Genomic DNA, 27,701 nt, shown 5'->3' with positions numbered 1-27,701 from the left:
AATACCGGACTACAGAGATTCATTGTGTAGCCTTGATTTGTGCAAACCGCCAACTCCTGAATCATATCAGGGCTCAGGCCTTAAACATGTCAGCTCTGAGGTGTGTATAGAGCTCTCCTCAGGTAGTTTAAACTGTGAGAAGAAGATGCAGTTGTACCTAAGGGTGCAGGAAAGTAAGAAGAAAACTATTGTTTAGAGACAGTAGATTTTGGAGGTCATCCCTAACCAGGCACTGTATTGCTCTTTAAATTTCACTCTATCATTTACTGTCCCATTTCTAGTAAACCAAGTGCCAGGACACTGCTGTAAATTGCAAATAAAAGGCAGGCTGACATTTCTTAGAGAGGTAATGGTTTGATAAATGTGAGGACAGTCATTGAATACATTTCCTGAATGTTACAGCGACAGAAAGGCAGATTTTTAAAATCAGTGTTTCCGACGAGATGTTCTTCCATCGATTGCGTACATGATCACTCAGACATGTAGTAGATAGATACTTTTAGGAGCTCTGGTAAACTCTGTTTAGTCCACGGCCTCAAACCATTACTGTGATTTAGAGACCATATTATTTCAGTAAAGCATGGCTCATAAAGGCAGTACATATTTTTGAATATTAAAACCTGATCTGAACACAAACCAGAAGACCAAAAGGAAGCAAAGAGAGTGGGAGAGCGAAAGGAGATGAAGGTAAAAGGAGGTGGGGGGGCTGACTCCCAGAAGAACTGAATATATCTCCAGCAGATGTGGAGCAGTGCAGGTCTGTGCTACTTCTCATCACTGCCTCTCTTCTTTTCCCCCCCCTGTCTTTTGAGTTCAGATCGCTCTTTTTTTTTTTTCTCTCTCACTGTCTGAACGTCTCTATTGTCTCTTTTCGGACATACGATATTTAACAGTGTGGGATTCATCAGTCAGTTAACTGGCTGCCATTCAGACTTGGGGCATGTTTACCTTCATATTACTTATATAAATATGTGTCACTCACATGTGTCTAAATGACGGAGAAAAGCCACAAATCAGCTGTGATATGTGCCATATTTGCAAATAGCTTTCACCCCTTTGATAATGAGAATCACAAACATTGTGTGTGTGTGTGTGTGCTACCAAAGATAGAGCTGTATTTCGCCCCTTGTGCATTTCAGTCTCAGATCAATCACTTTTGTTTTTGGAATATTGAAACGATTAATGCCCTAGACATCTAATTGATCTAATAATCAAATGTGTAGTGAAAGCTGGGGGTCAGCAGCGTGTGACTGTAAGGTAACAACTTTACCACACGTGGAACGTTTTTCTCATTCTCTGTATTTTTCCTAACATGCTGCTGAGGATAACACTTGTGTGTGTACAAAGGGTTTTGGGGTGTCTCTTAAAGCTCTGTGTTTTGTATGGTGGTCAGGCTTACATCAAAGCCTTTGGTTAGCCCACATGTCCCATGTCCCTGCTGTCATCCAGAGGGTGACTAGGAGCCTGTTATAGCAATGTTAATAGAATGATGGATGCAACGCCTCATTCAGCAAGAGATGAAAGGTGGTGTGGCACTGCTCTAAATAGGCTGGACACTTTGCTCCCACAGGGCTAGCTCAGAGGTTCAACATTTTGTGATCATGACATTCCTCAGTTGTTGGAGCACTTGGTCTTGGCATCAAACACACTTTATTCTTCCCATGTGGTTCTGCTGAGTCCATTTACCAAATTCCTAAAGTGTGATCATTATACACTGAGTATACGACCGGGGTAGGGAGAAAAGCTGACTCCTGACAGTAGGATGCAGTGGAAAACACAGCAGAGTTATGAGCGATTTCTGCCCAGTTCTCAAAGCATAACGGGGGAGGGGGGGAATGGGGGTAATTGCCATTAAGCTACCAGTGTGTAGTCAGTGAAGTGTTTAAATATATATACATTCATATACCTTTATTTGATTGACTGCAGTTGATTATAAGTCAAGAGAAGTCTTGCTTTTTCGTATTTTGCCTCTGCCCCTTTATGTATGAGTGATCTCTGCATTGTCTCATTTCTTAGAGCTTTTGACAGGCTCTGAAAATCAACAGCACTTTCCTTATAGATCCTTTAATTCATCCCAGAAGCCATTTCCTCAATGCCATGCACCTTCTAATTTCTCAAGGCTCGGAAAGGCTCATATCTCCAGGGGGGATGTTGGGAAATGTTCATTTTCAGTGTTAAAGTAAAGATAAATTGGTTGTTTTGATATATTGTTTTATTTGAATTATTTGTAGTCCAGTATTTTAATGAAAGCTTTGACACGTTTAATTGTCTCATTCTTTCTCTCACTCCTTATAACTCTTTTATACAAAGTTAATCTAAGGAGATGAGTAGCTTTTAAATATGGCCAGTGACATCTGTTTTCTGTCTAATTGTTTACCAGTGAACTAAAACAAAATTCCAATTTACTTAGAAAATGAAGAGGGTGGGTTGGGTGGCTATGGTCGGCGGTTGGAGGGAGTCCCTGTACACTTGTAGAACTCCTGCAGATCGGGAATAATGTGTTTTTATTTAACAGAGCTGAGGTTGGAACATTCTAATAAATTAAACACAATTAAAGGCGTGGGTTTTTACGCAGAAGAACTAAGCAGCTCTGCTTTGAAGTGTCCTCTTTTATGGATCCAAAAGGGTCGAGTAATTTTATTTCTCGCCATTAACCCTTTAGATTACAACATGACGGTCCCACAGGCTTTCTCCAAGTTGATTAGTCGACCCAGATAGCCACAATATCCTTTTCATGCTCTTTTCTTCTGAAATAACAAAACTTTAAAAGCATTATGAGACATGAATAATAAAATATATCAGCGCCACTTTTTAATTAAATAAATAAAAGATAAACTATTGTAATAAATCAACAATGGAAACATGCAAGTCTGCAGGGCAAGTCTGCAAGTGAGGTAGCTGCTTTTAAGTCACAGCAGACAGCAATCCAGGTTCAGGATCAGAAGGGCATAGGTTTTTCTTCCACATGGGCCTAGTTGAGAGCCAGGGACATGTCATCATTCACCAGCATGCATTGGAATGGATGCCTCTGGTATTAGATCTATAAATTATTTTTGAATTTAATAAGAGTAGAGCAGTGCCTTTAGTGACTGGGACCAGAAATCCTTGGCCATGTCATTCACAGTGACCTCTAGTGCTACTTTGAGTGTAAATTATCACTGGTACTCAAGAGACAGTTTGATCATTTTGATCCCTGGACAGTGGCTGGCTGGCTGGCTGACTATGTGCTTTTGGCTCAGTCTTGGGTCTGTCATCACTGATGGATGGGAAGGACTAAGGGGCCTTGGATGGGGCTAGTGTGCAAGAGTAAAGGGCTAGAGGGCGTGTGAGGAGCTGGGGTTTATGCTCAACCGTGGGGCAAGCAGCAGCCTGCAGGTGTCCCCCACCCCAAACACACACTCACTTTACCATTGTGATTTCAGCAGAGGAGGGAGGGACCAATGGCTCGAGTGAGTTTTATGATTGTAGAAGAGAGAGGGAGAGTGTGAGTCTGTGAGGGATAGCATGTGTTTTCCCTAGGCACGGCAGCAGCTGCGAGACAATGATTTATGCTTTTCTCAGAACTCTGGGATCTCAAAATGTTACATTTAATCAAGCACACTGAGAGCAGAGCAAATGTTAAAGATGTTCCCTATAAAGCCCTTCAGTTTTGATCTCTTTACCATACCATGGGAGCAGGGAGAATAGAGGAACAAAGTGATCTTTAATCTCAATTTTAACATATTGAAGGGAATAATGAAAGCTACATGGAATTAATCCTGTGCAAATTCCCAAAGTGCTGTAATACTGAACACACTTAGTTCCCTAATAGTTATTAAAGCTGTTTTCTTCTCAATTACTGCTTTAAAATTAGACAAATGGGGGGAAGAAACTGCTTCAGAGTTTATTCTGAATTAAGTCTAAACATATTTATTATAGGAGAGCAGATACTACGTATATGTTGCATGCATTATAGTGACATTTCATGCAAACCTATATATAAGTGTTGGTGTGTATTTGTGCCCATTTATGTAAGTGTCCTGAGAGGCCTGTCCACAGCAGTCAGAAACAGGTGGGGTTCTACAGTACCTCGAGTCTGCAGACCCAAAGACTAATGAGAGCAGGTGGCACTGAAGCACCACCTGACTTTGATCTGACCGTTCGACTTGAGCACATGAATGCATTCCATTATACTCACTGGTCAGTGCATGCACGTGCAAATGCAGAGAAATTGCTACACATGCTATGTTTGCCTCTTTACTGAAATGATAGCCTTTGAATGGGTTGCACTGACACTGTAGATGGGGTGTGAACTGAAGTGGGATCTCCCTTGGTAGCCTCCTCCATTACAATCTTTCAAAGGACTGCCGTACTTTCATATGTCCATCTATCATGCTCTTTTCCCCTCCTTTGCATGTGTTCACTCACTCCATAGAGTGTTAAATCAACAGTCTGGCTTGGTTTCAGGCAGAAACTTGATGGCTTTAAGCTGCTGCCTGAACCTTTTCTGGCTGATAGATCTACAGTAGACAAAATGGTACTAAAAATACATTTATTGTACATGCTTGGGAGAAACCTCAGAAAGCAATTTACCAGGGAAATGTCATAAATGAAGTGACCAGCTCTTCAGCTGTTGGGACCTGATCAAAATTTCACAAGAGATGACTGTGAATAAATGAAGAGACAAGTAGCTACTTCAGATAATGTCTGGGAGTGTGCATTCATACAATTCTAAGGAGTATGAGAATTTAACAGGACTTACTCATTGGGCTTTGCCTCATGCAAATTAAAATGAGTCTTGCCATTCAATTTTAGAATCAAGGGCATGAAACTCGACCAAAACACGTTATCCCAAGTGTTTGTTTGTTTAAGCACCCAGTGACTTCCACAATAGTGTGTTTAATCACCAAGGCAGCTACTCTCATCATGTTTTGTGTATGTATGTAGCAAGGCAGGTAATCTGGAGATCAGACCCCAGAGAATCCTCTCAGAGATGGCTGTCGAGGTCAATCACAGCCCATTACTGGAGCTGTTCATCTGTGAAGTGTTCGGCTATTTAGGCCAGTCTCACAGTTCTTAAAGCCTGAGGCAGAGGGACGAACATACAGATTGGGCAAAAAGAGATGAGGGCTAAGGCTAGAGATGGGGTGGGGTTGGAGTGTGACTCAGGCTAAAGATAGTGATGCTAGTCCTCACTCTAATGATATCACAGCTCCAATGCGAGTATTTTATATCTTCCCTTCGGGATTCAATATGAACAGAAGATGGGATTGTGTTTACACCACGTAGTAAATGAGTGCAAATGACACACTCAGGAAACTTCTGTTATAATAACAGTGAAGTAACAGAATTGAAATAAAAGATTATAGAATAAAAGGAGAAATATAACATTTTGGAAAGATGAGATGTAGCACTGCTACCGTTACACAAATAACATTAATCAGTCATAATAATGGTTAGTTATTCTCTGCCTAGTTAAGGGGTTGAAGCTGTAGAAGATTTAGTCTATAAGTGTGAAAAGAGGTCATTGTGGGTCACTGCTATTTTACCTCTGAAGGTTGTTGTCTAGGTAAGGTAGAGTCAAAGGGAAGGAGATAAGCAATTAGCCTTTCTCACCATGTGAAAGTGGAGAGAATATTACCTAATCAGTCTCATTAGCGTGATCTCTGGAAAGGCGTAATGACTGCTTGTAATGGCTGTGAAAGGATCTCGTATCACATTAGTGTGAATGTCACTTCCAGATGAAAAGTCTATAGCACTTAGAAATAACATGGGCACAAGGCAGAAGTCTAAAGTGTAGTAATGTTTCTGTACTAGTTTGAACTCAACTTTATGTTTGGTGTGTTTCCTTGTGACTACCTGTGTGTTTGGGGCTACATAATAAATGTGGATCCTCCTTGAAGTCACAAATCTTAAATGTCTAAAGGTTTTACAATATAGATGTGAGCGTTTTACGTTTTGTATGTCTTCATTCAGATTGTTAGGTGAACTTTGGCAATCCACACTGAAATAGCAAAAAAAAAAGGAAGTAAATCTCCTCTGTAAAGCACATGAACAGCATTCCAGTGACACTGCATGGATTTTGATAATGCCTACTTTTAGAAGCATTTAGTGCTGAGCTTTATGTTCTATTAAGTTAAGTCAGTACATGAAGAAATTAAATTTCCCACATTTTTCTGATGATGCTTTCTGCTCCACAGCTGCAACATGGTGATTTAGCTTGTCAGCTACTGGGTGTAATGTAATTCCCGGGGCTCCCTGACTCATTTTACCACTAAGGTACATTTATTTTTAAGGTCTGTCAGTGACACACGCTTTCTTATTATTGAGTTATTACAACAAGTAATTCCAAGTTAAGCTCCTTAGAGGCAGATAGGGAGAGACTCTCCAGTGATCACTGCAGGAAAGGCGAAGGAGTTTTGTTTTGCTGTTTATAAAGGCAGAACAACACTACAACGCGTTAACAGGGCACACTCACTGTAAACTCTGGTTCATTGTGTTGCATACAAGCTGTTTACACTTTATCCAGCTCTGGATTGAGTAGCTGGGATGGAGGAGGTCAATTTACTTAACCTTATCTAATTGAATGTTGTCACTGGATCAAAGGTCGCCACATTCCACACAGTCAAATCAAACATCACACAGTACAGTCACAACAATTGGCTACCCTGGATCACTTAATCAGGGGCTTGAAGTTTTATTCTCACAAATTAGAGGGGATAATGTCCAGACGGACTGTGGAGGGCCTGAACACTGTCTTCAGTTATGCACATTTGGATTAGTTAGCTTTAATCATACTGGTACTAAGAGGGTTTCCTCAACTTTCAAGCAATTTACAATTTACTTTATACATTTCTGTGCATAAAATTTGTTGCATAATCCTTGCCAAAGCTGCCAAAGATATCTTTTAATTTATGTTAAAGCTTAAACCTTGTGATGCTTCATGATAAAATATACACATGTGCTGATGTGAGAGGCTGTAGTTTAGTAGATGCCCCATAATGGAGAATTTCTTTCTCTTTGCTGACAGAGACAAACATCAATTTGCGGTGGCTCCCTGTTCATCACGCCACTCAGTTTATCAGTGTCACTGTCTGTCTGTGAGCCATACTTCTGTCTTTCATCTCTCATTATTGCTGTTCCAGCAAGTGAGATCAACCACTACCTCCTCACATTATTAGAGGCTGGTTACTGATTCATACTCTGCCAGTCCTAAAGTCATATACAGGCTAACCAGAGTTCAGACAGATGCTGAATAGGCAGAGCAGAGCAGTACTGAAGCGAGCTGGCTGGAGTTCTGTGTCAGTAGCCAAACCAATATGTGTCTCGCCGCTTGAGTGCCCATCAGAAAACACGTGGTGGTCGTGGGAAGGGGATGAGAGCCCATTAGCTTCTACACAGCTGAGCTGCCGCGGCGCGTCTCCTCCCTCGTACCAAGCCCTCTCCTCACCTCTTCTCTCATTCCCCCAACACGGCACTCCTCCGCCTCCACTCCCCTATTTTATGTGCTCCGCACAAACTTTCCCAGGCTATGCTGTTGCCCAAATGAGTCTGTGTGCGCACATTGCGCAAAGCTTAACCACACAGAACCACAGCAGTATCAGCTCTTCCAAAGAATACAAGGGAAATTAAAAATTAGTGCAGAAGGTACATTCTCACATCAGGCAGCAGTGATGATAAAAAAGGAGTTGAAAGGAAAGTGGTGTATAGGGTTAAGAAGGGGTAGGAGCTGATGTTCTTTGAAATCTCTTTGATGCTGATGTGGACATTATTACTGGAGAAGTACGTTAGATGTAAGTAATTAAGCTAATAGTTGTTGTAGGGTTCTGGGTGGGACAGCGGTGGCGGTGAGAGGCATTTCTCACAGCTCTCTCAGAATAAAAAAGGCAAAGTAATTAACAGAATCAGTCGGTAGGAACCAGACCAGGGGGGGTGGGTTGAGTGAGGCTCAGTCAGGAATGGAATGTGACACACACCAGCTTCACTAATGTTGAATTCTCCCATACAACTGGCTTATGCTTACACACACACACACACACACACACACACACACACACACACACACACACACACACACACACACACACACACACACACACACACACACACTCACACTTATTCACACAAACAGAACACTCTCAATAGTACCAATTACAAGGATGGGTTTTTTTAGGCTGGCTTTTGTTCATAAATGCTCCTGGCAAAGAGCACTTTTCAGCATCATCTGTTAGAGAGCAATAGAAGGAAGTTGAAAATTGGACTCTGCAAGGTTTTGTTTGCCACATATCCTGGTCTTCTGTTGTTCAAAGCATATTTCTTTCTGTCACTGAAAACCATTGTGATTTGTTCCAGTGACAGACAGACTGAAAAATGGATTCTCAGAGTCTTTATTGTATCGTCACGTATTTATCTCCTAAGAGTTCTGTAATTCTTCTTGTTTTGTATGTAGAGCTCTCATTTGTCTTCAAAGTCCCCCCACAGACCACACAGGAACATCACTGGCGTCATTTCCCATAAAAGAACCAACAGTCATGCTGCGATGACTAAGTATATGCAGGTTTGACCAGCAGAATGATTGGCAGCTGAAATTATTTAAAGATTTAAAGCTGCAGTCGGTAATGTTCTGCACCTTTCAACTGCATAAAAGATGACAAGAGCATGTTTTAGTGTTTGTACTAGTGATCCTCCACTGACCAGCTGCCTGTGGGTGTGTGTGTCACCAGAGTTTTCTTTGCCAGTAGCTTTTCCTAGAGACTAGTGGTGATTTTTAATACACCTCACTGGGCAGAACTAGTGTAGAGGCCATCAGTAAGTAACAAAAACAGAGTTTCTTTTTTTTTTTTATGGGGCATCTGTGCCAAAAGGTTCTTTGCTTTTTTTTTAAACCGAGGCAGGTGTACATTTTTAGTCCTTTTTGTAATGCAAGTGTCACATTTTTACAAGAAAGAAATGCCAGCAGCATTAAGAGATGCTGAGCAGCCTGCTGTGCACTGATGCTTTCTTTTTTTTTTCTTGTCACTATTACATTTATTTAGCCAGCTGGAGAAAGGGTAGGATATACACTACACCAGCCACATCCTAACATTAATGGATAGTTTAGTTTATCAAGTTCCCTGTTAGCTGCAGGAATGCAGCAGCTATTCTTGCTGCAGCAGAAGTTAATGCCTCAGCTCTGTGAGTATTTATAAGTGTGTCAAACTAGCACAATATTGATATGAAACTAATACTTGGAGGAACATTTTGCTCGCTGTGGGTCCACTAGTTAAGCAGAAGTAAGTTAGACTCTTGTACGTCCAGCACATCTCTTTTGTGTATATTTTGTGTCATAGCAACCACAGTGTCATAATAAATAGCTAATAAAAACCACTGCACTCCCAAAGAGTTCTCAAATGTTCTCAGGTGGCTCTTTTGAAGGGTGTCTGGTTTTTTCAGCTGGCAAAACATGATTTAATGCACACGCCCCTTTAATGATGGGCAAACGCCTTGTAACTGTTTCACAGTACACTATGCTATAATGGCTAGAGGCAGCATGCACAAAGTATGGTTTATATCAACTTGACCCATGCTGTCTACCTCTGACCTGGGACGGGAGGGTCAGCCACTGATTGATCTGTGCCTTTTCTTTTCTCATTTTTGTGCAGGTTTCTTCTATTTCATTTCATATTTCACTTATACATACAAGACATATGACCTTAAATGCTTAGGCCAATTCCCTGGAAACTGTTGTGAGAATGTATGCTTTAGGTTTGAACTCTTTTCAGTTGCTTTTATTCATTTGTTCATGAATGTCAGTCTGGAAAAAACAGTTTTAACTTTTATTTCCATGGTTAATCAACACCATATCAGAATCAGAAAGGGTTTTATTGCCAAATGTTGAGCGGGTTTACAACATTAGGAAATTGCTGCGGTGCTTCAGTGCAAACATACATATCTTCCCTGCACTTTATGTTGTTAAGTTTAACACTTCAACTTTGAGTGTGGCTTTTGGGATCAGGTATAAACATTTCGAAATTGGTTGAACGGCATTATGTAGAAACTAGTTCTGACAGAGCCTAAATAAGCACCTATTCAGAACTTTACACACAAATACAAAGCAGTTCCAGATCCCTTCCCTGTTGTAGTTTTTTTTTCCACTCTGTACCCTCCCCGTCTCCGTCACTATCTCTGATCTTTACCCTCCCTCACTTTGTGGCTTTTTCCTCTTTTTCTGTCCAAAGTCTATGCTCTGCTCTGTCCCACTTACCCTTTGTTCAATTGCCTGCCAGGCTGGGCAGGAATGTTAATGGAAGCTGTCAGTGGGACCTGATTTAAAAGGTTACTGGGAGCTCCAACCAGAGCAGCATCCAGTGACAGAGGCTCTGGCCCAGTGAGAGTTATGGTGTTGTGGGTGAAGAGAGCATCCTCCTCCCTTTGCCCCTCAGCCTCTCCTGGTAACTTGAGCCTTATTGTTTCTGAAGGCCAGGCAAGGCCTTGTGACTGGTCATCTCCAGCTCAACTAAACTTTTATTGCCAGTTGTCATTTTGACTCTGAGCACGGCACCTATTAATTTTATCTTCTGTGCCCGTTTTTACCATTGTTATTACATAATATAGTTTAGAGACAGGCCCAAACATGTCCAGTCACGACCTTAATTTAGTCACTTGTATGCTGATGACAGCTGATTTTTTTTTTTCCATGAAATGGCTTTCCATTTTGTAGCCTCTTAACTATATTTCAAACACATGTGTCAGTCTTTGTCATTCATTCTCACCATCAGCATTTTTAATGGCCATTACAGCTCTCTTATTTCAGGGTGAAATAATAAAGGCTTAATTAGAGCCACCTAAAATCAAATGGTTATCATTTATTATGACCCATCGACACTGTTTTGCTTTCTAGACCTATGTGAGAGGAAAAATAAGAGTGAGAGACAGAGAGAAATGCAGACATACCATCCTGGTAACAGACTCTTTACCAAAATTAATAATGAAAACTATTTACCATGAAATATGATGCCGTGTTTTGAAAGCTGTGACTAATGTGAGTCTGTACCCACAGTGTGTAGTATCAGCATAAACTGTGTGGGCTGAGATTGAGGCCTGACACCCAACCTACAGGCTACATCTTTGCTTCTGTGTGGCTGAACTATACAGCCAAGGTGGAGACTTTGCTCCAGGGCTTTAGGCCTCTGTCAGTTCCATGGTTGACAGCACTATTAAGCCCTTACTTCTCTGGTATTTCTGGGGGAAAACAGACCAGACCTTTGACACTGGCGTCATACGATCTGAGTGTGAAACTGGTTTCATGTATATATGTATATGTTCACCTAAATATAAGCATGTCAGTGTCCTGTGTATTAGCTGTGTAACTTCCCAGTTACTAAAGGGCAGCAAATTTATCTAACTGGGGACATTTTGAATGCAGTGAGTTATATATAACCCACTCCTGTGGTCTGTTTTTGCCTGTGTATGCATGTAGTGTATAGATGTTTGTAAGTTTACTGGGTCTCCCTCATTATAGGTGTAGGCTTATTACCACGTGATATTTTTACATGATTTGCTGTAGAGTTTTTCATGAAATTTAAGATATTTTTTAAGATAAACATACGTGTTGTCTGAGATTTTGAAGCTGATGGAAAATCTCATCTCATGAATCCACAGCCTCCTGAAATGTTGACACAACGCTAGTGATATCAAAACAGTAGAGAGAGCTAGAATGATAACGGATGAGTGTATTTAAGCAGAGAAGGGGGAGAGGGGGTTGTGACAGATAACATGAGCAGAGGAAGTGAAGACTGCTGATTGACTGCTGAATGAGTCTGCTCTGTTTTAAAGTGTCACTGCGAGGCCTGGATTTTGGACAAGCAGAAGATCCCTGTCCAGGTGCAGACACTAAATTCAGCCGGCTTCTCCACACACGGAGAGATGGATGACTTGGCTGCATGTGTGGTGCGCTGCATGCAGTAGGCCGGAATTCATGGAGGCCTGTTACCTCGTACTGAAAATTGGATATGACTGTGTGCTTATTAAAGACAGGAAATAAAAGCAGGTGTTTTTTTCAGTAAGTAATATCTAAGAGATATCTTGGAAACTGTAAATCATTATTTCTGATAAACAAATCATTGGTTTGTTGAAAGTAATAGAATCTCTGCAAGCTTGCCGTTGTTCACACTGTATCGCATCGACTTTTAAGATAAGATAAGATAAGATAACCTTTATTAGTCCCACACGTGGGAAATTTGTTTTGTCACAGCAGGAAGTGGACAGTGCAAAAGTTATGAGGCAAAAATTAGAATACAATAAGAATAAATACAGTACACAGCTGTACAGAATAGAATAAAATAAAATACTATATACAGTAGAATAAAATAAAATAAATATACAATAAGATAAAAATAGAATACAAATACAAATACTATATACAACTGAGTAAAAATACAACGATGACAGAAAGGATTATTGCACTTAGTATTATTGCATATGTATGGATGTGTGTGTTTGTTCAGTTAAAGTCTTTATTATGGAGTCTGACAGCAGTGGGGAGGAAAGACCTGCGAAATCTCTCCGTCCCACACCGTGGGTGCCGCAGTCTCCCACTGAAGGAGTTGCTCAGTGCTGTCACAGTCTGCTGCATGGGGTGGGAGATGTTGTCCATCAGGGATGACAGCTTAGCCGCCGTTCTCCTGTCACTCACCATCTCCACTGGGTCCAGAGGGCATCCTAGAACAGAGCTGGCCCTTCGGATCACCCTGTTCAGTCTCTTCCTGTCCCCAGCAGAGATGCTGCCGCCCCAGCAGACCACGCCATAAAAGATAGCAGAAGCCACAACAGAGTCATAGAATTTCTTCAGGAGTGGGCCCTCCACTCCAAACGACCTGAGTCTCCGCAGCAGGTACAGCCTGCTCTGCCCTTTCCTGTAGAGGGCGTCTGAGTTATGAGTCCAGTCCAGTCTATTGTTCGGATGAACACCAAGGTACCTGTAGCTGTCCACAGCCTCAATGTCCATACCCTGGATGTTCAGTGGTTGCAGTGGAGAATGCTTGTGCCTGCGGAAGTCTACCACCAGTTCCTTGGTTTTACTGGCGTTGATCTGGAGGTAGTTCAGCTGGCACCAGTCCACAAAGTCTTGGGTCAGACCTCTGTACTCCTTGTCGTCCCCATCAGTGATGAGGCCGACTATTGCAGAGTCATCAGAGAACTTCTGCAGGAAGCACTGGGTGGAATTGTGGGAGAAGTCTGCAGTGTAGATGGTGAAGAGGAACGGAGCCAGAACCGTTCCCTGTGGAGCCCCCGTACTGCAGACGACCCTGTCCGACACACAGCCCTGAGCCCTCACATACTGTGGTCGGTCGGTGAGGTAGTCCAGGATCCAGGTAGTGAGGTGATGGTCCACTCCAGAGTTCACCAGCTTGTCCTTTAGAACCGAGGGAAGAATGGTGTTGAAGGCACTGGAGAAATCAAAGAACATGATTCTCACAGTGCTTCCAGCGGTCTCCAGGTGAGCGAGGGAACGATGTAGGAGGTGAATGACGGCATCATCCGCTCCAATGCCAGGCTGGTAGGCAAACTGAAGTGGGTCCAGTGATGAGCTTATTAGGCGCCGAAGCTGAGCCAGGACCAACCGCTCCAGGGTCTTCATCAGGTGGGATGTCAGAGCCACCGGCCTGTAGCTGTTGAGGTCCTTGGGGCGTGAAGTCTTTGGCACTGGTACAACACAGGAGGTTTTCCAGAGCTGTGGGACTCTTCCCAACCTCAGGCTCAGGTTGAAGAGGTGCTCCATCACCCCACACAGTTGGTCCGCGCAGGACCTGACGACCCTCGAGCTGATGCCATCTGGACCCGCTGCCTTCTTGCCATTAATCCTCCTCAGTTCCCTCCTAACCTGGGTGGTTGAGAGAGACAGGCTGGAGCCTTGTGTTGAGTGTGTATTGGATGCTGTTGTTGGGGGTGGGGGGGAGTGAGCAGGGTGAATAGAGGAGGTGTGAAGTGTCTGAGGTGGAACAGCAGCAGTGGGGGTGGGTGAGTCTGCAGCCGATGTTGTAGACTGCCTCATGGCTGAGTCAAATCTGTTGAAGAAATGATTCAGTTCATTTGCCCATCTCACATCCCTCCCAGGCAGAGAGTTCTGCTGTTTGTGGCCCGAGATGGTTCTGAGGCCTCTCCAGACTTCACCAACGTTGTTTTGTTGAAGCTGGTTCTCCATCTTCTGCCTGTAGCTCTCCTTCCCATTCCTTATCAGTCCCCTCAGCTCTCTCTGCACCCTTTTCAACTCCTCTTTGTCTCTGGATTTGAAGGCCCTCCTCTTCTGCTTGAGGACGGTTTTAATTTCTGGGGTAATCCAAGGTTTGTTGTTGGAGAAACACCGTACAGTCCTGGTAGGTACAGTGTTATCCACACAGAAGTTTATATAGTCAGTAATGCATGTAGTAAGGCTGTCGATGTCCTCACCGTGGTCATCACAAATCACCTCCCACACAGTCGACTCAAAACAATCCTTAAGAGCCTCCTCGCTCTCCTCTGACCATCTCTGTACTGTGCGGGTGGCTGGTGGCTCCCTGCGCACTAAGGGCTCATACACAGGGACAAGGTGCACCAGGTTGTGATCAGATCTGCCCAGGGGAGGGAGAGGTGATGAACTGTATGCCTCTTCTGCATTGGCATACAGTAAGTCCAGTGTTTTATTGACTCTGGTTGGGCAGGTCACATACTGGGTGAAGGTGGGCAGTGTGGAGTCCAGTGAGGCATGATTGAAGTCCCCTGATATTATGAGAAGGGCTCTCGGTGATTTATACAGTTTCAAGTTCTGGGCATTTCTTCAAATAGAGATTGGGTGACCTCCTCCTTTATGCAAAGCAGGCTTTTATAAGAGGAGAGCCTTTATTTCAAATGTTGCTTGATAAATAAACTAGTTCCTGAGCACAATCTCTCGACAGAGACCAGCTAGATTGTTTGAATCTGTGTTAGCTGGTCTTTGTTTTAAGGGGGGAGAGCACCATTATAAATGCATCTATACATACTAACAGAGGGTCTGTGATCAGCGGAGCATTAATGTTGTCACAGCTTGTAATGTGGAGGTAAAAAACACATATTTAGCAACTGACTGTACATGACATAAAAACAACTCATAACATGCATTTCATTTTAGCTAATATTTTTAAGATTTGTTACTTCAAAGCCGAACTCTAACACACTACAGTACAAATTCAACACTTCATCCAGCAATTTGAAATCAAAAGCCCTCAAAGAAACAATGTATTTGTGAGGATGGCATTGTTTTATAGCAGAGATTTGACACAAAAGGTGGATGGGGGTGTTTTTTCCCTGGCCTGTATCTGGGGACAAAACTTATTTGCTATTTTTATTTTCAGAAAAGCAGCACCGTTTCAAGATTTTAAGAGAAAGGTAACTTCTTGTGGATTTGTTGTAAATCCCTTAGGTGGCCTAACCGTTAGTTGACCCGAGGCTTGGTCACTATTACGCTCTAACATGAATCAGAAATATTACCCTCTTTCAGAATAAGTTATAGACTTTTTCTCCTTTATTCTAGCTATATCAACACATTGATCTAATTCTCATTTTCCCTCTGATTAATTGCCATGCTTTGTGACTGCACCATTGTCCTCCTGGTGCACTTTGCATATTTTTCACATGCTGTCACTTTACCGCTTGTTACAAATCATTAAAATTCAAAAGGAAAAGTCTTTTATCTGCGTGGACATGTGCAAATACTGAGCGCTGTGGTGAAAATCTGCACAAAACCATTGTGCTTTGGTGAGTGTGTCTCTGTGTTTTTTCTTACGCAAGTGGGTGTACAGATTTGTGATGTTTTTTGTTATAGAGCTTTGGCGGCTTTGTTATGTTCTCCAACATTACAGGATCATTAAATCACTCTCACCCTTTCTCCTCCATCTGCGTCTGACTGACAGAGACCCTGCCTTTATTAGACAGGGCCTAAACGGACAAGGCAGGAAAGTGACGTGTGACAAACCTTAAAGGGTGGAAGATCCTTATAGTGAACTAATAAACCGGGCTAATCTGTAAACCCTGTAATGGCCAACACTCTCCCACCACCTCTGCAATCTCCAAAGTGTTGGCAACGATCTTTCAGAGCCGCTGCTTCTGGATCCCACTTAGCCTCTAAGCCAGCCAGCCAGTCGCCCTGTCAGTCCAATCTGTGCAGTGCGTCAGTTTTGTTTAAGAGTCTCTTTAATGCCCGTTGATTAAAGTGTCAGAGGTCATACCAGTCCACATTTTGTCTGTGTGTGTGCATGTGCGTGTGTCTGTGTGTGTGGTTGGGGGGGGGGCAGTGTGATAAGTAGCAGATGGGGGAGGTTCAGCAAAGGGACCTTATCAAGTCACATGGTGGATTTTTGATTAAGTAGAATTGCATGAAGTGTTGCATCAGGCCCTAGACATGTTTTTCGATCATAGTCTTTTAGTACTTTAGTGAATGTACTACACCTATCCCAGCCATAAAAAAGCTCTATCTAGTTATAAAACTGTATACCAAGTGTGCTGTTTGTGATTGGTGGATGTGCTTTTGTTGAATAATAAACTCCTTCATTCTATATTCAGTATATCCAGCTGTGACTGGCAACTTTATATGTGTAGAAATCATTGATGTGGGCTACCGTATTGTCTTTAAGTATGCTAATTTTTGCAATGCTCTTTTCGTAACAGTAACAGTTGATCCACTGCACATGCAATTCAGCTCATTTCTGGCACGGCACAGTTCTGTTATGTCCACTTCTCTTGTCTTGTAACCCTCTAACCTCTGACGGTCAATCATTCCAACCCCCTGCGATGGCTTGCTTACACTGCTGTTCACACCTCTCTTATCAGCCACCAGTGCTTTTCTGCTATCACAAACCTTCACTGGAGCTTCCTCTGCAGCCAAAGGGAAACCAAAACAGCCAGAAAGACTAAGCCAGTGTTCAAGAAAGACACTATTTCAAAATGAGATTCATATTTGGTCTCCGTACATTACATGGTGCCCATTAGTTCTTAGGTGGTCTCTCATTTCAGAATTTTAAGGCTTCCATAATCTGTCTTCTTACCTAAATCCAGTGTAATTTAATGTAATCTAATGTAATCTAGGGATTTGGGGTGAAATGACCTTGTTAAAAAGAAGATGCCTTATCCTGACAATCAACAGATCCACTGAGCTGGTGCCTTCACAATAGGTGGTAGGATGAACCTGTGGACACAAAGTAGTCTGACAGAGAGCTACTGGGGTGTCAGAGATGTAGAGGGGCATTTCAGAGGCATGGATGAGTCCCCCTGCACTTATCTTGGTGTGAACACGGGGTCATCCTTGCCAGGGGAGGGAAGGAGCAGTGGGGTGCTGGAGACGGTTGTCGGACAGACAGTGGTTAGATAGTCTCGCTCCATTACCACTGCTTCATTGCATACTACATATTTAAACCTTCTTCTAGGCTCATCTGTAGCAGGTCCATCTGTGTCAAAAGTCCAGCAGTGAGTTTCAGATTTACTTGGTGAATATGGACCAAATACCGTAACTGATCCTGAATCCTTTAAATAGATCCAGAGTGAATTATGACAAACCTGTTGTGTGATTTATTATGAATCATGCTAAACGTTACTCTGAGCTCTGTATACAAATGATAAACAGAGATCACAGAAAGATGACTAATGTGAAACCACTGCAGCAGACCGTCACAGAGTTAAAATTCTACACTTTATGGACAGTGAACATTTGGTCCTGAAACATCAGCTTAATAAACACCACTTGGAACTTGAAAACAGCGCAGCATCACGGCCGTTTGTGGTCTCCAGTTTAATCCATGTGAGTAATTACTAGCAGCTTTTGAGGTGAACACACAAAAATGTCACAGAAAAACCAATTACTGTGTGAGGGTATAGACAAGCTCTAACGCGCTTTTTTTTTTTCGTCCAAAGATTTTTACACTTTTGTGTGTTTGCGTGACTGTACTATACTGAACTGTTTATTGGCCATGCTTTGTCAGAATGACACAGCACTGGGTGGGGTGAGTGTGAGTTTAGTTCAAATTGGCTGCATTTTGGTTGCGAGTTCTTCAGAAATACTAGACTTTCATGTTTGTGTGTGTTTTTGCATTGCCACATGTGTTACATTGGTCATCAGGCTCTTCATCCTTGTGACTTGCCCTCTGCAAGCTCCCATAGCCAGTATGAGTATGAGGCAGAGACTGTGGAGTTCAGTATGGGCAGACAGGCGGGCCAGCGTGTGTACATATGTGCTGGAAGATTATTGTACACACATAAAATGGGAATATGATCCAAAATGTGTGATGTAAAAGTAAATGATATTGTTACTATGAAATGTGTAATTAGATTTCATGTGTCCTGTTAGCAAAGTATATGCTCTGACTCAGTCTTGTTATTTGTTGTCTTTTTATGTACAGTGGTAAATGAAGTGCTAAGGGGGCAACTAACCAAACAAATCTACACAACTGTGAGTTAACCACAGACGAAATGTTGTCGTCGGCAGGTCAAACCAACGATTGTGTGGAAAGCAATAGCCCAGAAGTCTTGTTCTGCAGTGATTTCCTGACAAATATCTTCTTTAGTAAAAATATCTCCAAGTAAGTTTAAAGAATGGGTCACTTAAAAGATACCGGAGCGCCTCCCTCTGGGATCTGTGGTTTTAGTAGGGCAGCTCTCTGGGAGGCCAATAGTTCTCATTTGAGTGTGTTTCACATCTGTGTTTATCTGCATCACTATTCAAAGAGTGGTGGCAGACAGATATATTTAGTAAACTGTCCAGATAAAGGTTTTTTTTTCTAGTTTAGTTTCCTGAACTGAAGTGTTTGTTAAAAAGTGGAAAAGTCATGTGTGTAGTATTTAAACGAGTGTGTAAATGAATCCCAAGCATTTTTAGCTTACGTGTGATTGATATCAGGGACGTCTTTGACCGTTTTTCTCTTTTTTGAGCAGCTTGCTTTTGTTTGTCACTCCGTGGCCTTAATCTTATGTGTTATTTCCTCCTGTCTTAATATTTGTATATATGCCATAGAGGTCCTTTGTACTTTGTCCATTCTTCATATTTTTTTCTCCTTCATCTTTCTTTTCTTTTTTTTTTCTTATTTGATAACTTGACTTTGCTCTTGCCGTTTCTTTTTTCCCTCATTCATCTCTCCGACCCAAACTTTATTCCTTTCCCTTCAGTTATCACCCCCCGTGTTCCCTGTTCTGCTCTCCCTGCTCTCACTGTTGTTCATGAGAAACTCTTTCTGACCTTTTCCACGTCCTTGTTACATCACTGCCCCCTTGTGGTGTTTTGTCTCGCTTGAGAGCTCCCCACTGTCAGTTTGATGGTACGCTACAGTCAGCGAGTTGAATGTCTTGAGGCCGACTGTTCAGCCTGATTAAAATAAAGCTGAAGTGGTATTTAATGGGGCCAAGTGTGGATAACATAGGCAAGTCTGTGAAGCGTTAAGGGGTTTAATAAAGACTTACTTATGGGTAATTAAATAATTTCTTTAAAACCCGTAAAATTATTTTAAGGGTAATCAAATAGTCATTGCAATGAAATGTTTTTGATATAAAGAGAAAATGCTGACAAATAAGTAGGCAAGAAGACCAAATTACTGGTAATGTCAAAAAAAAAATTGATAATAATTTACATACAAAAAGCTGTGTTATTCAGGCATAACATGAAAATCACTGATGCATTAAGTGCACAAAACCAATCTCATCTCATTCCAATCCAGTGCAAGCTAGCAAACCTTTGGTCCTCATATTATTGTGGATATTACTTTGGCTCACACCTCTAACTTTGCAGTAGTTTAAACAAGAGGTAGTAGACACAATCATGCAGATAACCTTTGCATGATTATGTCTGACATTATGTGTGACTTTCACTGAAACCATACGGCACCTTATAAACGTGCTACGTGGAAACGCACTCAAACATATCTTGTGTTTGCTGTGTATATTTGTGTGTGTGTGTGGCTGGCTGCATGCTCATGCAAAAATGTGTAAATGCACAAAGCAGAAGGAATGTAGCCATTCAGAATTCTTCTCCTCTATAAATAAATATTTGGTGATGACAATATTGGAGATTTGTTAAACACGAGTAGGGTAATTTTCTAGTCAAATAAACCTCAGCAGTAGTGGTGGTGGAGATGTGGGGTTGGGAGGGGGGGAGACCAGATGTCTGATGGCAAAAAAATAGAGAATGATAGAGTGGTATATGCTTATGAAGTGGAGAGAACAATAATAATTATGAGTGAATATTATTGAGTCTGAAATAATAATGACAATGTTTGTGGCGCTTTTAGTTGGCCTAATACCTTTTCTTACTCTGTCACCCGTTTGTAATATGATTTTAGCAAAAAGTACATTAGCCAATGTTGCAGGTGTTGTCAACAGTTCTCGCTAGGATCTTTGACTTTTGAATAAATATAACAGTTTTTGTTTCTTGTCAACTGAGGCGTTTGTACAACTTTTATTTCATAAAATTATTTTTGCTGTAAGGTTACTTGTTCACTTGTTCTTTCACAATAAATTTTGAAACAGTGTCCACATTAAGTTAATTTAATAGCTTCGAGCATCTCTTTCATAAGTTTGGTCTTGTTTTATTTACAAAGCCATGTTTTTTTTTTAATAATCATAAATATTCCTCAGTGAAATTATCACTACTTGAGATCACTGGCTAGAGTTCAAAGTGATATTACTGTAGTATTTTATGAAATCTGAACCAGACATGACTTGAAAGTCTGGTACAGAAATTGAACTTTTTGAACTCCAAACTGCTTCTCAGGCGAAACGTCATTTAAATGTTAGTTAACTTTTTAATGTAAATTTAAAAAAAAACAACTTTCTTTTTTGCCCAACTGTAATTTATATTAGTCTTTTATATCATTAGAAACAAGATGTTAAATTCAGCTTTTGTCCTAAGGTTTTTGATTGAACTGAGTAAATGGACTTTTTTCTTAAGGAGTCCTCGCACTCATTGTCACATAATATTTTCAATATGTTGTTGTAGCAAGAAACGTGCAGCACAGCTTAGGAGTTTTCTTGTATAATGACATCCAAGTTCAAAAGTTATTGAGTGTATGAACACTCAATAACTGAGTATAACTGTTCATTCACTGAATCATAGAGCAAGTTTGAGTTTTTATCAGGCTCTTGCAATTAACCTGCTTCATTCACGTTGTTCAACTCGTTGTAGGTGAGCAATATAACTTTGCTTAAAATTGTCATATGTTTCTATGTCTCTATGAATCTTTTTAAAGCTTTGGAGTTTCTCTAAAATCTCACTAAAGGTTTTTAAGTTCTCTTTTTGCTTTAGACTTTGTGGTTTCCTTTGTGGCTTCCCTGTACGATATGCTAAACCAAGTGGCGACTGGGCCGCACACTGCACCCGGTGTGAAAGCAGTTTTACCCCAACACTTCCCAAAGAATCCTCAAGACTTGAAGGTTAGGCAAGACAAGAAATGAATCTAGAATGACTGAGACTGCCCTATTGGTGTCCAGGCTACATCATCTGGTTCAGCTCAGCACAAAGGTGTGGTGGCTGTAAGTGCAAGTTCTCAGTGGACTTTGTATTTTGTGGTGTAGAGGAGGAGAGCCACCCAGCAGAGAAGTGTTGTTTACTTTGCTTGTCTTTTGAATGAATGGCATGAAGTAAAGGTTGACTGGCAATTTGAGAATTGTTTGTTGTTCGGTACCCTTTTACCACAGTTGCACATTACCTTGCAAGATACATAATGTGTTATGTGCGTGCCCCTGTCACAGCTCCTTTGTGGTTGACAGCAATAGATGTAATCAGATGAACTAAAGTATTTGAAGCAGGTCATATTGGGGTGAGCCAGCAGTTTCACAGATTATGTCCACACTCCCTAACTTTATGATGGGTTGGAATGAGAAGAAACCTAAGAGGGCTGGACAGAGGTGAGGGCAGGCTTTGCATCTGAAAACCCTAAACATGAAAAGTTTATCTGGAGATGTGATCAAAGTTAGCTGTGTGTGTGATCTTTTCACATTTAAAAATGTACATCTGTACCAGCATTTATCTTTATTTATCAGCATTTATATAAGCTTTTGCGTTTTAATCTGTGGGCATCCATGGAACTTTAAGGCATACACAGTATATAAGTCTGTCTACCAAGAACACGCCATTGCCAGACCTCACATTATAACTGGGTGTATGCAGCTGTGTAATATAATGTAATGAAGCATTTTTGAAAATGTTTAGCTCATTATACCCAAAGGCACATAAGTAATCAGTTCTGTAATGCCGACTCTTAGCCTCATAATGCCCGTTGGTTATGACTCAGCAGCGAATGAGTAAACATTTAAATGTGTTTAAGAAAAGGTTTTTTATTCACAGTGAATGAGCACCACTCGTGCCCTGTCCAGATGTTCTGTACCCCAGCAGAAGACCAACAATGCGCTGGCCCTCACATACACTGGTATGGTCCGTAGTGTGAGGCAGAGAGATCTGTCACATGGCACGATAGCCTGCGTGCCTGAGGAGATGCCAGGGTTTATTTAAATAGCAATTCTAGTTAACGTTTTTGAAAGTGAGAGTAGCGATTTATTGTTTAGCTGTGAGTCTGTCAGTGAGATTCTTATTTCATGACTTGTCTGATAAGTCCAAGAAAAATAAACCTGCACCTGAGCTGGGTTTATAGGGCTGCCTGACGTCAGGTCCATTATCCACAGCATTGACTGCATATTTTTTATTCCACTACATTCTGGAGTGTGCGTGTCCATGTGTGGTGATACCTAATGTCTGGTGTAGTGTAAGTGATATTTTACCCCTCCAACAAGATACATAAAGTAGATGTGTTCAGTAACTGCCAAGCATGTTCCTGATAAAGGATACAGCATTTAAAACTACATGTAATACTACTGACTACACGTAGTTACTCGAGTAATCTGGAATGATATTTCGAAAAATGAGTTTAAAGCTGAGAAAGAAGCTCCACAAAATGAAACCATAAATCAAATCCACTATTTTAGGACGTACTAGGTAAATATGGCTTTTATATTAACTCTAAAGCCCTGTCTGAAAAAAATGTTATGCATTTTGCAATGCTTGTGTAAATTATGATTATAGTTTGTGTTCCTCATTGTTCCTGACTCGGAGCTTGAGCCAGGTATGTGACATCATGAGGGTAAGGTTCATGTCTCGCATGCTTTGCTTCAGCAAAGCTCCTATTTTGCAACAGTATCTTCTGTTTGATCTAACATTGTTTCAGCGTCCTGACCTCACAGCAACCAAAACACAAGTTGAACAGAATCTTTTAAAGTTAGGTAATGCACTGAGGACCCTTGTTGACCATCCCTTGGGCTTTGAAAGAGAGATCAGTTCATTTGAGCCTGTTGTCTGGTCTTTATTACTCCGCTCCTCTGGAGCTCAAAGAGTTGACTAGCTGCACCCAGCTCAGGGGTGGGATTCCCAAAAGCACATCATCACCAGATTCATATTAGCCCGTCTTCTTACAGTGAAAGTAAGACAGTCTTAACACTCAGATAATGTTTCCCCTCGCTTCTGGGGAGGGTTAGGTAGATAAGTTGCCAGCAAATGAGAACAGGATTGCAAATACTGTTTAATGTAACATAATGCTCTTAATTTATAACACAGTTACTTGTTTTAAAGAAAACAAAATGAATCAAAGTCATTCCAAAATGACATACTGCAAAAAAAAAGAAAGAAAAGTTATTCTGGCATTGAGACCACCTGCAAATACATGAAGTGGAAAGAGGGTTAGAGTACTTCCTGGAAATCAGCATGGTCTTTCATAATTATTATTTCACAATAACTCCTAAGCTACCTGAGGTTATAGAGCCTGCCTGCAGGTGAATGTATGATTACTGGCAGTCAAACATCACTGCAATTATTTTTTTCTGCTTTATATCACAATTAGCAAAAGTGAAGGCTGCATTTGGCATTGTTTTAGCACTATTGCAATATAAGCAAATTTTTGTGTTATTATATGTTCTTTACCTTACAATCTAAAGCACCTTGACTTGATTGTTGTTGTAATTTGGCACTATATAATTGAAGGTGAATCTAATTTAATTTAATTGAAAAGTAGCTGACCTGTGTCAGTTTTTTGAACCATCTCTTCTCTTGTGTGACATCAGCATCCACAACATTTCCATGATGCTGACGAGTAAAATCCTAGTACCCTCTTTCACACATTTTCCATACTAAAGTCTTTATGCAGCAAAAAACAAAAAGAAGCAAAGAAGTGGAAACATGAAACTAATGACTTGCTCCCACTGCTAGACCCTTTTAAAACTTTAGGTACTACACCCACAGATTATATTGTAATAGTAAATCTGACATTTATCTCAGAGTCATCATCATATTCATCAATTCATCTGCATCTTGACTTGTTTTTGGAAGAATTTTCTTTACACCAAAAACTGAATTTGAATCATTTGCAACCTAAGCTGATTTTAATTTTATCAAAATATGAAATCTCGAAATTGACATTAACTGCTGACTTCTCTCAGCGGTCAGCTGGAAACTCAATGTATGTTGTGTATTCCCCATGGCAAAAAGATTGGATGCTGTAATTTGTCTGTGGCCGTTGTACATCATCTAAGCCTCACCAAAACAATACTTCAAGTCATTAAAAGTATAGCATGAACTTGCCATTAATGCATAGATAGTATAAATAGGATGAGATTGTTGTGAGGCTCCTGCTATCTGTCTGTGTTTTCCTGTTTATAGTAAAAGTCTTTAAAGAAGTGCAGAACAAAGAGAAGTAGTCAGAAGAGTAAAGGAAGACATGAGTAATATCAGTTTGTGGTCAGCTTGTATTTAGCAAATCTCCCCTCACTTCCCATCCTATGTGAGTGATGCTTGGAGTTGAGGGAGGACTTGTAGACTCAGGGGATAACGGTTGATAATCATGTTCAACCAGTGGAACTCCTTTGATGTGGATTGTGTTTTTATCCTCTGAGGCTCTCTGCCTGGACTCATCCCCTCCAGCAGCTGTGCACTGGGCAGCCAGCTGTCCAGGGTGAGACAAAAAGGGCGAGTGAGTGAGTGTCCTAAGGTGCACACACACTCTGCTGGCCGTGTGTGTGTGTAAACAATACTTGCTTATGACAATAAATGAATATGAATGAATGTTACATACTGTTGAGATACCAAAAATGTACACTTGCATGCCCACCATCCAACACTAATGTCCTATTTCACGTTCACATACAGAGTATGCACACAGACAAGGTTTAGCAGTACAAGGTGCAGGTGCCTTCTAGCACCATCGACCACTGTTATTGTAATGGGCAGCTCCCCACACAGCTTAGATAGAATGTGTAGACATAACAGTAAAGATGAAAGCAGGATGAAAGAGAGATGGTATGACCTTGCACAGCATGACAGTAGATTAAAAGGAAGGTATGCCGTTGCCAAACTTTATGGTTCGCCTTTTAGCCATACAATTTGTTAACCTCGACAGGTAACGGCACCCTGGACAGAGTACAGTCTGGGATGGATGGTCCTGTATCACAATACCAGGTCGATCATTTACAATTTATTGTTCTACAAGATGTTTTTGACCCTTTCTCTTTGTGAAATGAGAGCAAATTTAAACTTCTTCTTTAGCGTACTCTCAATCTTTTTTTTTTTTCTCGTAAACCTTCTCTTTTTCTCTCTCACTGCCCCCTCTCATTTCGTTCTACTGCCTCAGGCAGTTGTGTTCATTAACCTTGGATGTAATTATTTTTGTTTTAGTCTCATATTGCTGACATTTCAACTCAGGGGCTCCTCAATCAGGATTAACCCAAACCGCAAGAAATCACACTTCACAGCCTTTTCTTACAGCAGTGCTTGTTGCCTCCAATTTCAGTCAAATTAAAGGTTTATTTTATCTAGCCGTTTTTTTGTAATTTTTTTTCCACTCAGCCCCTGTACCGTGAGAAAACAAACCAGACTGCTTGCCTTTGATTTGCTGGTTGCTAGCGACTTTCTAACTATCCCCAACTCTCTTTTTCCCTTTGTAAGGACAAAGCAGTCCTCTGTACAAGTGCCGGTACTAAAGATTGAGATCACGCAGGTGGCAGTAGTATAACAAGCTGCTATGGAAGAAACTTCCCTCATATATTTACTTACAGTGCAGCGTTAAACTTGTAGTCTGATGCTGGTGATTAAGGTTACTGCTTTCTGAATTTTACACAGTAAACACATTATTTTTTCCCCTGTGTGTTTGAATTTGTGGTTTTCATATGATTAAATAATGCATCTGGTCCTGCACAGCTGGTATGTGAATATGCGCTGTAAGTTATGCATGTGTTTCAGTGCACTATAATGTGTGTGTGATATAAAGCAAAAATATTGTATACATACTTGGCCCCCTCAGAGCAGTGCTTTCCTCACTTTGCCTTGGGGGCCTTTAGGTCCACAGGAACCCTCAACTCATCTTCCTGCCCCTGGGGCTCTTAGTCTCAACACAGTAGTAATAAACTATCATCACTCTGAGTCAAGTGTGCGTGTGTCAGCCAGACTGTTACTACAAATGTGTGTGTGCAGCAGTAGTCATAGACCAAGCAGTAGTTGTATAATCTCATCACTTTGAGTGGTCCTCTGGGGGTCCCAGGCTCCTCTCGCTGTGTGTGGTTTGACCTCTCATGGCCTTCCAGCCCCCCACATGCCCATTAGATAAACAGGCAGTAAACACAGCCAGCCCCGGCACTGCTCTCTTCCCTTCACAGCATATACAAGACCTGCAGATGAAAGGACTCGTTCCCGACACTAATAGCCACTAGACATTAGCTCCCATCAACCTCCTCTGGCTCATAATCAAAAGTTGAGCCACCATATTCATAGGGTTTCTAATAATAGTAGACATCTTGAACTCTGAACTTGAAATGTAAAATTGTTACTCCCTCAGGTATGACCCCCTCCCCCTGGATGTCTACTAAACTAACAGCACAGAAGTTTAAAAAAAGCTAAGTGAGTCCTGGTCAGTTCGCATAAATTATACAAGTGAAGGCTGTGTGAATAGGAACAATTTATATATAAATGATACGTTTTATTATAAATGCAGGCCCTGGGTACACTGGCATGTTGAAGTTGGGGGTAAAGTTGTTTTCGTTAGCTTATCAGGCTTGCAACTGTATCTGGAAAAGAGCAGGTTGATGTAAGGCCACAAGATTTATGAAGGTGTGAATTGCGCAATAACATGGTATCACAAGAAAATATATCACAACCTATTTTCTTGGCAATCTTGGTGTGAGCAGTAAATGTGTGGTGTGGATTCTATCCAAATAATCCAAATCTTGGTCTATATTAAGTTTGCTTTAGCTAATGCTATCATAGCATGTAATACTGAACAGCTATGGCTTAGAGGTAGTTTTCTTGTTGTATTATCACAGTTATTTTAACATTAATGTTATAATAAATGATCTGAGTATTTCAGAAACGTCTGAAACTGGAATTTTCTCATGCAGTTGTCTCTAGGGAGGGGTCTAAAAAAGAGAAACTATGCAGTGAACATCAGTTCTTTGGATGAAAATGGTTTGTGCTGATAAAAACTGAAATGGCCTTATGTTCTACTGCATGAGGTATGCAGAAGAGCATCGCTGAATGCACAACATATCAAACCTAGAGCAGCAGAAGATAACATTATAAACTATATTTTCCACATGCTCAACAAATTGAAAAATTTGAAGATTTGATAAAACAATATTGCCTGTATGAGGAGTCTGGATTTCTCCTGCAACATCCAGATGGTAGGATCAGAGTTTGGCATAACCAGCGTGAAAGCATGGAG

The 27,701-nt window shown here is 41.2% G+C and overlaps 1 protein-coding gene across 3 annotated transcripts in view; it reads left to right on the top strand.

The window, feature by feature from the left end:
* Positions 1–27,701, top strand: part of vps13b (vacuolar protein sorting 13 homolog B) — a 301,321-nt gene that overhangs the window by 83,406 nt on the left and 190,214 nt on the right. The gene's annotated exons all lie outside the window — the stretch shown is intronic.

The sequence above is a fragment of the Aulonocara sp. 'chitande type north' Nkhata Bay genome, linkage group LG11 (assembly GCF_057382095.1).
Source record: "Aulonocara sp. 'chitande type north' Nkhata Bay isolate Kocher_YH1m ecotype deep benthic linkage group LG11, A_spYH_male_GT1.1, whole genome shotgun sequence".
Classification (NCBI taxonomy): domain Eukaryota; kingdom Metazoa; phylum Chordata; class Actinopteri; order Cichliformes; family Cichlidae; genus Aulonocara; species Aulonocara sp. 'chitande type north' Nkhata Bay.
Note: the sequence above shows the minus strand (reverse complement) of the source record. Positions and strands in the feature narration are given on the sequence as shown.